Source organism: Nomascus leucogenys, chromosome 11 (genome assembly GCF_006542625.1).
Source record: "Nomascus leucogenys isolate Asia chromosome 11, Asia_NLE_v1, whole genome shotgun sequence".
NCBI lineage: Eukaryota > Metazoa > Chordata > Mammalia > Primates > Hylobatidae > Nomascus > Nomascus leucogenys.
The window spans coordinates 46,514,322-46,527,818 of record NC_044391.1 but is presented as its reverse complement, the minus strand read 5'-3'; the positions used below and the strand labels follow the sequence as shown (position 1 = coordinate 46,527,818).

The window sequence follows — 13,497 nt, the reverse complement described above, 5'->3', positions numbered from 1 at the left end:
TGTGAGCTCAGGGACAGATTCTGCCCAGAACGGCATTGACCCTGCCGTTGTCTGTGATGCCTGGATTGAGCAGGACGCCCTAGACTTCTCTGACCTTCCTCTGTAGGTGGTGGGCAGTAGGGGCTGAGCCAAGATAACTTCTGACATAGTCAAACCGACCCCCTCTCGGAAGAACCTGATGTTTCCTGACTCCTTTCTCCTTCCTCAGCCCTGCCCTGCTTGGATAGAGACCTCCGGACAGGAGTAAAGAATGGCTGTTGAACATCCACAAGGCACCTGCAAGGTAGCTTGTCGTGTCCTCTTGTTTCCTGAAATCGCTTTTTCTTTGTCAGGACATAGTTGCTTTCCTTCTCTTGAAAATTCTTGCCTGTCATATGACCTGATCCCTGGAGTTTCCATTTTGAGAAAATGTGGTGTCTTCAAAACCCACCTCCCATACCTGATTTTCCCTTACTGATTTGTCAGATGGTTTTAATTTTTCTTTTTCTTTTTCTTTCTTTCTTTCTTTTTTTTTTCTTTTCTTTTTTTGAGACAGAACCTGGCTCTCTCGCCCAGGCTGGAATGCAGTGGCGCGATCTTGGCTCACTACAGCTTCCGCTTCCCAGACTCGAGCAATTCTCGTGTCTCAGCCTCCCAAGTAGCTGGAATTACAGGCGTATGTCATCAAGCCCGGTTAATTTTTGTATTTTTAGTAGAGACGGGGTTTCACCATGTTGCCCAGGCTGGTCTTGCACTCCTGGGCTCAATCCATCTGCCTGCCTCAGCATCCCAAAATGCTGGGATTACAGGTGTGAGCCACCGCACTCGGTTTTAATTTTTCTTTATGCTGTCTTTTTAAAAACTACGATTTCTTTCAGATTACAAAAGTAAAACATGATTGTTTTAAATAATTTCAAAAGTACAGAAATCCCTGATGAAGAAAATTTATTTTATATATGCACATAAAACATAATTGAATTATGCAGCATTTGCCATTTTATATCCTACATTTTCACATAAAATTAAATATTTTCCCATATAGTATATTTTGAAAATTTTTTAAGAGATGCATAACATTTATTTGAATGCCAACGGCTTTTTTCTTCTTCAAATTCGGTACAGAAATGGGACCCACTTGTGCAGCTTAACAAGTAAAATACCAACTTGTGCAGTTTAACAAGTAATTATAAAGACCCATGTAAGGGGTACCCAGATCAATAAATAGAATACATCTATCACTGAAGAAGCCTCTACTGTACTCCTCCACAGTCACAAACAACACTGTGCTCCTGTGATGATAATCACTGTGGTATTTCGTTGCCCTTCATTAGAGCTTTAGTACCTATGAATTAATCCCAAAGCCATAGAAGTGCAATTTTTGTTTGTTTTCTAACTTTGTATGAATAAGCATTCTTTTGTTTCTTTTTTTCACAAAAGACTACATAATAAAAGTGACAGTTCATTCTTTTTTTTTTTTTTTGAGACGGAGTCTTGCCCTGTCACCCAGGCTGGAGTGCGATGGCAAGATCTCAGCTCCCTGCAGTCTCCGCCTCTTGGGTTCATGCGATTCTCCTGACTCAGCCTCCACAGAGTAGCTGGGATTACAGGCGCGTGCCACCATGCGTGGCTAACTTGTGTATTTTTAGTAGGGACAGGGTTTCACCATGTTGGCCAGGCTGGTCTCGAACTCCTTACCTCCAGTGATCCGCCCGCCTCGGCCTCCCAAAATGCTGGGATTATAGGCATGAGCCACTGCACCCAGCCAACAGTTCATTTTTTATTGCTATATGTATACTATCCCATTATATGAACATATTATAATTTACTTAACCTTCTACTCTTTTTTGTTTGTTTTTGAGACAGATTCTCACTCTGTTGCCCAGGCTGGAGTGCAATGGCACGATCTTGGCTCACTGCAACCTCCGTCTCTCAGATTCAAGTGATTCTTCTACCTCAGCCTCCCAAGTAGCTAGGATTACAGGTGTGTACCACCAGGCCCGGATAATTTTTGTATTTTTAGTAAAGATGAGGTTTCACCACGTTGGCCAGGCTGGTCTTGAACTCCTGACCTCAGGTGATCTGCCTGCCTCGGCATCCCAAAGTGCTGGGATTACAGGCGTGAGCCACTGTGCCCGGCCTTATCCTTCTACTCTTGATGGACATTTGTCTTGTAATTTTTGGCTACTACAGGCAGTGTGACTATGATCATTTTGTGTGCATATTTTGGTACACATTTGCTTGCATTTCTTTAGAATATATACCTAGCGATTAAATTGCTGATAGTGGCTGGACGCGGTGGCTCATGCCTGTAATCCTAGCACTTTGGGGGGCCAAGGCGGGTGGATCACGAGGTCAAGAGATCAAGACCATCCTGGCCAACATGGTGAAACCCCGTCTCTACTAAAAACACAAAAATTAGCTGGGCGTGGTGGCGTGTGCCTGTAGTCCCAGCTACTCGGGAGGCTGAGGAGAATCGTTTGAACCCGGGAGGCAGAGGTTACAGTGAGCCAAGATCGTGCCACTGCCCTCCAGCCTGGCAACAGAGCGAGACTCCATCTCAAAAAAAAAAAAAAATGCTAATAGGTAGGGTTTGTACATCTTCAGTTTTACCAAACATTGCCAAACTGTTCTCTAAAGATACTGTACTTGTGCCAGCAGTTTACAAGAGTTTTCTTAGCTCCACATCCATGCTAGACATCATAAAACTCTTAAATTTTTGCCAGTCTGGTGGGTGTCTAATGTTATATTTAATTTAAATTTCCTTTATTGCTAATAAAGTTGAGCACTGATTCTTGGCCATTTGAATGTCCCCCCCGCTTTTTTTTTTTCTTTGAGTCTGAGTCTCTATTGCCCAGTCTGGAGTGCAGTTGAATGTCCCCTTTTATAAGATGTTGTTCAAATATTTGACCAATTTTTAATTGGGTTTTTCTCTGATTTACAGCAGTTGTACATATGTGTATATATCTTCTGTAAATTAATCTTTTTTCAGTTGTATGTGTGATAAGTATTTTCACCTGCTCTGGTTTGGCTTTTCCCTCTATGTGGTGCCTTTTGACAAATAAAAGTTCTGGATTTCATTGTAATAAAATCATTTCCTATGGTTAGTCTTGTTTAAGAAATTTTTGTCTACCTCAAGATAATGAAGATTTTCTTCGGTCTTAAAGCCAAAAGCTTGCTTGCTTTTTTTTTTTTTTGACTCAGAGTTTCGCTCTCGTTGCCCAGGCTGGAGTGCAATGGCACGATCTCGGCTTACCACAACCTCCGCCTCCTAGGTTCAAGCGATTGTCCTGCCTCAGCCTCCCAAGTAGGTGGGATTACAGGCATGCACCACCATACCTGGCTAATTTTGTATTTTTAGTAGAGACAGGGTTTCTCCATGTTGGTCAGGCTGGCCTGGAACTAGGTGATCCGCCTACCTCAGTCTTCCAAAGTGCTGGGATTACAGGCATGAGCCACCACACCTGGCCAAGCCAAAAGCTTTCTAGGTTTGGCTTTAATGTTTAGGTCTTTACACCACCTGGAATTTTTGTAGGGTCGGATTCAATTTCATTTTTCTCCCGAGTGTGTATTCAGTTATTACAGTATCATTTATTGGAAAGTTCATATTTTCTGCACTGATATGCAGTACCATTTTAGTAAAAAAATCAAGTGAACATATATGTCTATGTCTGTTTCTGGATTCTGTTCCACTGGTCTATTTGCCACTCCTCGCAGTAATAACATACTGTCTTACTCACTGTAACTTTGTATTTGGAGCAAGTACACTTACCTTCTTTTTCCTCAAGAGTGCCTTGGCTGTTTGTGTTTCTTTGCATTTTCATGTCAATTTTTGAATTAGCTTGGTTCCACCGAAACATCTCTTGGAATTTTGATGAAATTGCATTGTATGTATAATTTTATGAGTAGAAATTTGGAAATTCTTCTACACTTGATCTTAGCCAAAAGGCCAAGAGACAATGGGGGACTCTTCTAATAACATGAGCCTCTCAGTTGATGTAGGTCTTAGTGTTTCTCAACAAGGTCTTGCTTATCTCCTATAAATAGTTCTAGACAAGTAGGAATCACATAATTCATTGTACAGAGTGTTCCTTTGGCATTGACTGTCTGGAATCTGAGCAGTTCAGATAATGATCAATCATAGTGATAATTTTAGCCTGGGTTTTTTGTTTTTTTTTTTTAATTGAGCACCTATCTCCTCCTGCCTGTCCTTGTCCCCCTCCTCTACCTCTTCCTCCTCCTTGAAAAGCAGCTGTATTAGAAAGACTAAAATGTATGCTAACTTGAACAGCTAGGTTGTACAAGAAAGGAATTGAAAATTCCCTTTCTGATGTCTTCCAAACCTTGAATTTCATTTAAATGCACCTTATTCTTTCCTCAGACCTCTAACTTCACCCTGGAGTTGAGCAGAAACGTGGCTTGCCTTTTCACTCAAATCAGTCTTGGACTCCAGACAAAGGGTTGGAACTTTGAGCAAATAAGCAGGTTACTGGTAACAGTGCCTGAGGAAAGACAAAGCTATAGGTGAAAGGTTCTTTATATACGGTATCCTCCCACTCCTATCTTCTCCAGCTCTTTATGTACTAATATAATTTTTAACATTTTCTTTTATTCTTGGCCTCCTCAAATACATTTTTGGAAGTGGGGGATATGAAAATTAGATTTAGATATAAATGTAGATCTTTATTGTCTAATATTTTTATGTTAGTAATATCTGGTACAATCAAGCCTGCTTTTTGCGGTATCTTTTACTCTTCTCACTTATCAGGTTTCTTTGTTTTTTTTTCGTTTTTTTTTTGTTTTTTTTTTTTTTTGAGATGGAGTCTCTCTCTGTTGCCCAGGCTGGAGTAGTGCAGTGGTGCAATCTCAGGTTACTGTAAGCTCTTCTTCCTGGGTTTGCCATTCTCCTGCCTCAGCCTCCCGAGTAGCTGAGACTACAGGCACCTGCCACCACGCCCAGCTAATTTTTTGTATTTTTAGTAGAGACGGGGTTTCACCGTGTTGCCAGGATGGTCTCGATAACCTGACCTCATGATCCGCCCGCCTCGGCCTCCCAAAGTGCTGGGATTACAGGCGTGAGCCACCGTGCCCAGTCTTTTTTTTTTTTTTTTTTTTTTAAAAAAAAACAGTTTCGCTCTTGTTGCCCAGGCTGGAGTGCAATGGTGTGGTCTCTGTTCATCACAACCTCTGCGTGATTCTCCTGCTTCAAGTGATTCTACTGCTTCAGCCTCCCGAGTAGCTGGGATTACAGGCACGTGCCACCATGCCTGGCTAATTTTGTATTTTTAGTAGAGGCAAGGATCCTTCATGTTGGTCAGGCTGGTCTCGAACTGCTGACCTCAGGTGATCCACCCACCTCGGCCTCACAAAGTATTGGGATTACAGGCGTGAGCCACCGCACCCGGCCCATGTTTCTTTTTTAACTACCCTTTTCTCTTCCCAACCTCTCACCTCCACTGTGCTGTGTGAGGTAATTTCTGCCTCTACATCTTTGCCATCTTTTCTTACCAACTCTTTACTTCACATATTGTCTTCATTGGAAAAAAATTATCTCAGATTATTTTACCCACACTAGCCTCATCTCTCTGTAATACGACATAAAGAGCGTGACCTTAAGTATCAGAAAAATGTGGCATCTGATTTCACCCATATCACTTGTGAGTTTAACCTGTGAAGAAGAGATAATAATTTTCTGTCAGTGTTGTCAAGATTGAAATAACTTATGTGCACAACACTTGATACACATCAGGTGTTGAGTAAATGTTATTTCCCTTCTTTACTTTTCTTTCTTGGGACCTCTATATCAATTACAGTAGAAAGCATTTAACTAAATGCCTTTTGGTTTTTCCCAAAATATCTTATATATAAGTTTTGTTCCCTACCTACACTGTAAATCATTTAGAACTAGTATTATGACTTTCAGTTCTCTTATATATAACTTTTCAATCCATTTTAAATTTGTTTTGCTTTGATTTGGGGATCTAAATTCAATTTTTTCTCATTTACCTGGTCTTATTCCCATATCATTTATTCAGTGATAACTTATTTGCTTTTCCCTTACTTTGTACTGCCTACTTGGCGATATTATAAATAGTTCATATTATATATTTGAATTTTTTTTCAGTTCTTTGATTTATGTCTCTGTGCTTCCGCCTGAACCATGTTTAGATTTTCTTTCAAAAACCTTTGAATACGTGATCAAATGTGTCCCTTCTTAAGATTGCTGTATTTGGCCAGGCCAGTGGCTCATGCCTGTAATACTAGCACATTGGGAGGCCAAGGCAGGTGCGTCACCTGAGGTCAGGAATTCGAGACCAGCCTGGACAACATGGTGAAACCCCATTTGTATTAAAAATACAAAAATTAGCTGGGCATGGTGGCAGGTACCTGTAATTCCAGCTACTCGGGAGGCAGGAGAATCACTGGAACCTGGGAGGCAGAGGCTGCAGTGAGCCAAGATGGTGCCACTGCACTCCAGCCTGGGTGACAGAACGAGACTCTGTCTCAAAAAAAAAAAAAAACAAGAAGATTGCTGTATTCTTTATTTTCATTACAAAAAGAATTCCTTATTACAACAAATTTAGAAAATAGAAGGATAAAGAAAAAGCAAAGGCCATCTGTAATCCTATCAATTAGATATAACTACCATCAAATTGTTACAGCAAATACTTAGAATTCTTTTTTAAATATGATCATTGTGTAGCTATTGATCTTTGTGACCTGTGTTTATTATGCCAAAAAACATATCAACAGCTGTCCATGTTAACATTTATCTTTATCATGAATTGTAATGGCCTCATAGAGTTATTTCACCAAGGCTTTTTTGTTGAATATAGTTTGCTTACAAATTATTGGCTTTATAAATAACCATCTACTTTGGCCAAATGCTAGTGCTTGTTTTTTTCCTTTTCAGTAAAATTATAATTATATACATAATTAATGAATGTATTTTTCTTATAAAAATTGTTTATTTATTTATTTATTTATTTTGAGACGGAGTCTTGCTCTGTTGCCCAGACTGGAGTGCAGTGGTGCCATCTTGGCTTACTGCAAGCTCCGCCTCCCAGGTTCACACCATTCTCCTGCCTCAGCCTCCCGAGTAGCTGGGACTACAGGCGCCTGCCACCTCGCCCAGCTAGTTTTTTTGTATTTTTAGCAGAGACAGGGTTTCTGCATGTTGATCAGGCTGGTCCCGAACTCCCGACCCCAGGTGATCCGCCCACCTCAGCCTCCCAAAGTGCTGGAATTACAGGCGTGAACCACTGCCCCTGGCCGAGTATACGTATTTTAAATGTCAGTAAATACTTCCAAAATAATTTCAAATTGGCTTGATCACTTCACAGTACACTCAGTTGTCTCTAACAGAATCTGCTTTTCTAACTGCCAGTTAGGTCACTCATAGCTGCATAAGGTACAAAATAGCACTTAGAACAAATAATGATTTCATTTCATTTAAGCTATTCTTTTTTTGTTTGTTTGCTTGAGACTAGGTTTTGCTCTTGTCACCCAGGCTGGAGTGCAGTGGCACGATCTCGGCTCACTGCAACCTCCACTTCCTGGGTTCAAGCAGTTCTGCCTCAGCCTCCCAAGTAGCTGGGATTACAGGCTCCTGGCACAACACCCGGCTAATTTTTTTTTGTATATTTAATGGAGATGGGGTTTCACCATGTTGTCCAGGCTGGTCTCAAACTCCTGACCTCAGGCGATCCGCCCACCTAGGCCTCCCAAAGTGCTGGGATTACAGGCATGAGCCACTGCGCCTGGCCTAAGCTAGCTATTCTTAACCTTGGTTACTAACCTCTGGTCCCACCCTCAGCAATTCTGATCTAATTGGTCTGGGGTATGGCCTGAGCATCTCCATTTTTCTCATTATTGTTTTAAGACTAATCAAGCCCATTTTTCTCGTTATTGTTTTAAGACTAATCAAGCAAAGCAGTGGGAATGGAGAAGGAACAAAGAAATCTGTAACTGGTTGTAATCAATTAGTTGTAAACACCCCTTGCACTTGGACTAGCCAATCACAGTTTGTAAAAGGTCACCAGATGACTCCAATGCACTGCCACAATTGAGAACTGATGACTTCAGCGCATATAAGCTGATAGAAAAACATTAAAATTTAATTTGATGCGGAGTGGGTTCAAACTTTGGAATATTTTAAAAACTACCCAAGAGGCCGGGTGCAGTGGCTCATGCCTGTAATCCCAGCAATTTGGGAGGAAAGCGGGTGGATCACCTGAGGTCGGGAGTTCGAGACCAGCCTGGCCAACATGGTGAAACCCCGTCTCTACCAAAAGTAGAAAAATTAGCTGGGTGTGGTGGTGGGCACCTGTAGTCCCAGCTACTTGGGAGGCTGAGGCATGAGACCCCTTGAACCTGGGAGGTGGAGGTTGCAGGGAGCCGAGATTGCACCACTGCACTCCAGCCTAGGCGACAGAGTAAGATGCTGTCTCAAAAAATAAAAATCAAAATAAAAAATAAAAGCTACCCAAGTGATTCTAAGGTACACTCAGGAATGAGAATCACTGAGTTAGATCATCGTGATTCGTTTTATGGAGCTGAGCACAGTAACTGTGGAAGAAAAATCAAAGTCATGTATCAAGGAAGTAGCGGAAGTAGTTTTGGCAGAGGCAATCAACAATATCTGCCATACCTGTGCACTTGCTAGCAATTTATTGTATGAAAACACACTGTTCATCTTAGTGGTGTCTTGGGGGAGAGAAAACCCAAAGTATGTGGTACATACACATATCACGTTTAATCAGCAGTCTTCTTTTTAAAAACAACAACAACAAAAACTTTCAAAAGCTTTGGGTTTTGTAAATCTTAAACTTTTTTGTGGTTTTTTTGTTGTTGTTGTTGACAGCCTGACAGTTGCTCAGGCTGGAGTATAGGAGTGCAGTGGCATGATCTCAGCTCACTGCAGCCTCTGCCTCCCAGGTTCAAGTGATTCTCCTGCCTCAGCCTCTTGAGTAGCTGAGATTACAGGCATGCACCACCACACCTAGCTAATATTTGTATTTTTAGTAGAGATGGGGTTTTTCCTTGTTGGCCAGGCTCGTCTCAAACTCCTGACCTCAGGTGATCCTCCTGCCTCAGCCTCCCAAAGTGCTGGGATTATAGGCGTGAGCCACCACACCCAGACTTTTATGTTTTATTTTTATCTTCACTAGTTCTTTTGTTTTTGTTTTTTTAATTTTGAGATTCTTTTTTTGTGACATTGAATTCAAATCTGTTTTATATTATTTTTATACAGGCATTTAATTCTATCAATTACTTTTTATTTGGTAATTTCTTTTTTTTTTTTTTTTTTTTGAGATGGAGTCTTGCTCTGTCACCCAGGCTGGAGTGCAGTGGCCCGATCTCGGCTCACTGCAAGCTCCGCCTCCCGGGTTCACGCCATTCTCCTGCCTCAGCCTCTCCGAGTAGCTGGGACTACAGGCGCCCGCCACCACGCCCGGCTAATTTTTTTGTATTTTTAGTAGAGACGGGGTTTCACTATGGTCTCGATCTCCTGACCTCGTGATCCGCCCGCCTCGGCCTCCCAAAGTGCTGGGATTACAAGCGTGAGCCACCGCGCCCCGCCCTATTTGGTAATTTCTTGATGTCCAGTTTTTGATATGTATCTTGCTCTTGTTTACCTCGTTTCTAGGCTGTTTGTATTTCCATTTAGTTTCATATTTAACAGAATTATTTAGGATATGTTTTGTTAACTTTAAATTTTTTATTAAATTTGAAACTTGTAGAAGTTACAAGAATAGCATAATGTATTCCTGCGTACCAGTTACTCAGATTCACCAGTTGTTACCTTTTGCCTATTTGCATTATCATTCTCATATGAACTTGTTTTCTTCTCTCTCTCCCTCTCTCTCTCTGCACACACACACACACACACACACCCCACACACACATTTTATCTGTACCATTTAAGACTAAGTTGCAGTTTTTTTGTTTGTTTGTTTTTGTTTTTTTTGAGACAGAGTCTCATTGGGTCACCCAGGCTGGAGTGCAGTGGCGTGATCTCGGCTCACTGCAAACGCCGCCTCCTGGGTTCACTCCATTCTCCTGCCTCAGCCTCCCGAGTAGCTGGGACTACAGGTGCACGCCACCACACCCAGCTAATTTTTTGTATTTTTAGTAGAGACGGGGTTTCACTGTGTTAGCCAGAATGGTGTCGATCTCCTGACCTCGTGATCCGCCCTCCTTGGCCTCCTGAAGTGCTGGGATTACAGGCATGAGCCACCGCATCTGGCTAAATTGCAGATATTTTGCCCCTTTATTTCCTAACAACAAGAATATTCTCTTACATAACCCACAGTACAGTTATTAAAATTTTAACATTTATATGATACTCTAATCCATATTTAAAATTTTTGATTCATCCCAGTAATGTTCTTTATAACAAACCACCCTACCCTCTCTCCTCATCTATCCAGGATCCACTTTAAAATCACACTTTAAATTTATTAATTATGTCTCTCTAGTCTTTAATCTGGAAGAGTTGCTCTCTCTTTGTCTTTCATGATCTTGGCATTTTTGAAGAGGAGAAGCCGGTTATTTTGTAAAAAGTCCCTTAATTTGGGTTTGTCTTCTGGTTCTTCATGCTTACATTCAGGCTATGAATTTTGTGGCAGGAATACCATAAAGGTAATATTGTATCCTTCTTTCTGCATCATCTCAGGAGATACATGATGTTGACTTATTCCATTTCTAGAGATGTTAACTTTGATAATTTGTTAAGGGGATATCTACATGTTTCTCCACTGTAATATTGACAGTTGTCTATTTGTAATTAATAGATAATTTGTGGAGATATACTTTGTAACTCTGCAAATAACTAGTCACCAAACTTTTCCCCACTAGTTTAACATCCATCCACTGATAATTATTCTTGGGTCTGTTATTAGTAAGATGTAATAGCAATAATGGGAGGAGTTTTTTTTTGTTTGATTTCTATCACCATTATTTTGTCTTTATTAATTGGTTGGCATTCTACTCTAAAGAAGAGCTTTCCCTTCTCTCCCACTTATTCATTTGTTTATGTCAATATGAATTCATAGATGTTTACTTTCCTCAATGGGTTATAATCTGTTGTTATTTATTTTTATACTCAAATTGTCCCAGATTTGGCCAGCAGGAACCCATTCTGGCTGGCTTTTGTGTTCCTTTGACTTGTCTCCATGATTCTTTGAGCATTTCCTTACTTCCTGGAATGAGAGGATGTTCCAGACTCATTCCTAAATACTGTCTTAGCTCCAGCCTGGAATGAATCATTTCTCTAAAGAGCTCTGGTTCCTTGCAATGTGAATATTTGGAAACCAAGATCTAGGTGACGGGACTGCAGTGTTCATTCTTGTCATAACCTATTCCATATTTATATCTTCCTTCTGTAGTAGTAAGAAACCTGGCTTCCATTATCCTCATTAGATTTACGAATTTGTTCAAGTCTAGAATTTATACATACAGAATGTGAGAATGCTAACCTATACTACGGTAAAAATCAAGCATACTAAGTAGGGTTCAGTATTTGCTTATAGTTCTCTTTATCTTTTTATTTTTATTTATTTATTTTTGAGACAGAGTCTCACTCTATCACCAGGCTGAAGTGCAGTGGCGCAATCTCTGCTCACTGCAACCTCTGCCTCCTGGGTTCAAGCGATCCTCTGCCTGAGCCTCCTGAGTAGCTGAGACTACAGGTGTGCACCGCCATGCCCAGCTAAATTTTTGTATTTTTGTAGAGACGGGTTTTCAGCATGTTGGCCAGGATGGTCTTGATCTCTTGACCTTGCAATCTGCCAGCCTCAGCCTCCCAAAGTGCTGGGATTACAGGCATGAGCCACAATGCCCAGCCTTTTTTTTTTTTTTTTTTTTTTTTTTTTGAGATGGTGTCTCACTCTGTCGCCCAGGCTGCAGTGCATTGGCATGACCTCGGCTCACTGCAACCTCTGCCTCCCTGTTCCAGTGATTCTCCTGTCTCAGCTTCCTGAGTAGCTGGGATTACAGGTGCCCACCACCACACCTGGCTAATTTTTGTATTTTTAGTAGAGACGGGGTTTCTCCATGTTGGTCAGGCTGGTCTTTAACTCCTGACCTCAAGCAATCCACCCACTTTGGCCTCCCAAAGTGCTAGGATTACAGGCATGAGCCACCGCACCCAGCCAACTTCTCTTTATCTTTGGACTGGGAGTATGTAGTCAAAATATTGTGTTCTAATTTACTTGGATTTGTTTTTTTCCCCCATTAAGTTTGCTTTTGAAATACATTTAAGTTTGTTCCTACCGTTTGGCCTTTTTTATTACTCTATTCTTGGTGACTTGATTGTATGAGTATGTAAAAATATTAGCATGCTACCAAAAGTTAAAACTAGCTGGGTGTGGTGGCTCACACCTGTAATCCCAGCACTTTGGGAGGCTGAGGCAGGTGGATCAGTTGAGGCTGGGAGTTCAAGACCAGCCTGGGCAACACAGGGAAACCCCGTCTCTACCAAAAAATACAAAAATTAGCCAGGAGTGGTGATGCACACCTGTAGGCCCAGTCACTTGGGAAGCTGAAGCAGGAGAATCACTTGAACCTGGGAGGTGGAGGTTGCAGTGAGCCAAGATCATGCCACTGCATTCCAACCTGTGTGACAGAGTGAGACCCAGTCTCAAAAAAAAAAAAAAGTTAAAACTATGCAAAAAGGTAAAGTTAGAGCATCATCACTCTGCTCCCACAACCCTTGTTTTGGTGAGTGTTAATGGGCTCAATTGTGTCCCTTCCAAAATTCATATCTTGACAGCCTAAACCCCAGTGCCTTAGAATGTGAATGTATTTAGAAACAGGGCCTTAAAGAGATAATTCAGTTAAAATGAGGCCATTAAGGTGAGTACTCATTCAACCTGACTCCTATCTTTATAAGGGAGGAAATTTGGACACACAGAGAGATGACAAGGATACACACAAAGACCATGTGAGTGCACAGCAAGAAAGTGACCATCTGCAAGCCAAGGCGAGAGGCCTCAGAAGAAACCAAACCTACAATCAGCATAATCTTGGACTAATGTCCATAACTGTGAACAAATTTCTGTTATTTAAGCCATCCAGTCTGTGGTATTTTATTATGGCAGCCCTAGAAAACTAATACAGTGAGTTATTTCCTCCTTCATACTATGTACCTGTCTCTCTGGGTTATGCTGAGATTGGACCCTCATTATAGATCTATAATGAGGATTTAGCATTGCCTTACTTCCTGGAATGAGAAGATGTTTCAGGCTCATTCCTAAATACTGTCTTAGCAGACAGAACATTTCTGGTGGATCTTAAAGAGAATGAGCATGCCCTTTGCACTACTCCAGATGATGTTATCATAGGGTTTTCAGCCAGAGGAAAACTAGTTTCTCAAATGCTGGATTGCAAGTTATTTCCACTAGTAAGAGAGGTCTCCACAGTGACTTAGGAGTTCAAGATTGCCAGTTTCATCTGGGTCCCATCCGTATGTCCCAGCTGCAAATTTCAGGTTCCTATTCTTTGCCATTCTTCTTTCAC

At 41.3% G+C, this 13,497-nt stretch overlaps 1 protein-coding gene across 3 annotated transcripts in view; it reads left to right on the top strand.

Moving 5' to 3' along the window:
* Positions 1–13,497, top strand: part of ZNF345 (zinc finger protein 345) — a 55,756-nt gene that overhangs the window by 781 nt on the left and 41,478 nt on the right. For all 3 annotated transcript variants that reach the window (XR_004032256.1, XR_004032255.1, XM_003252709.3), the window contains exon 2: positions 209–283. The gene's annotated coding sequence lies outside the window, so the exon portion shown is untranslated. The remainder of the gene's footprint in view (positions 1–208; positions 284–13,497) is intronic.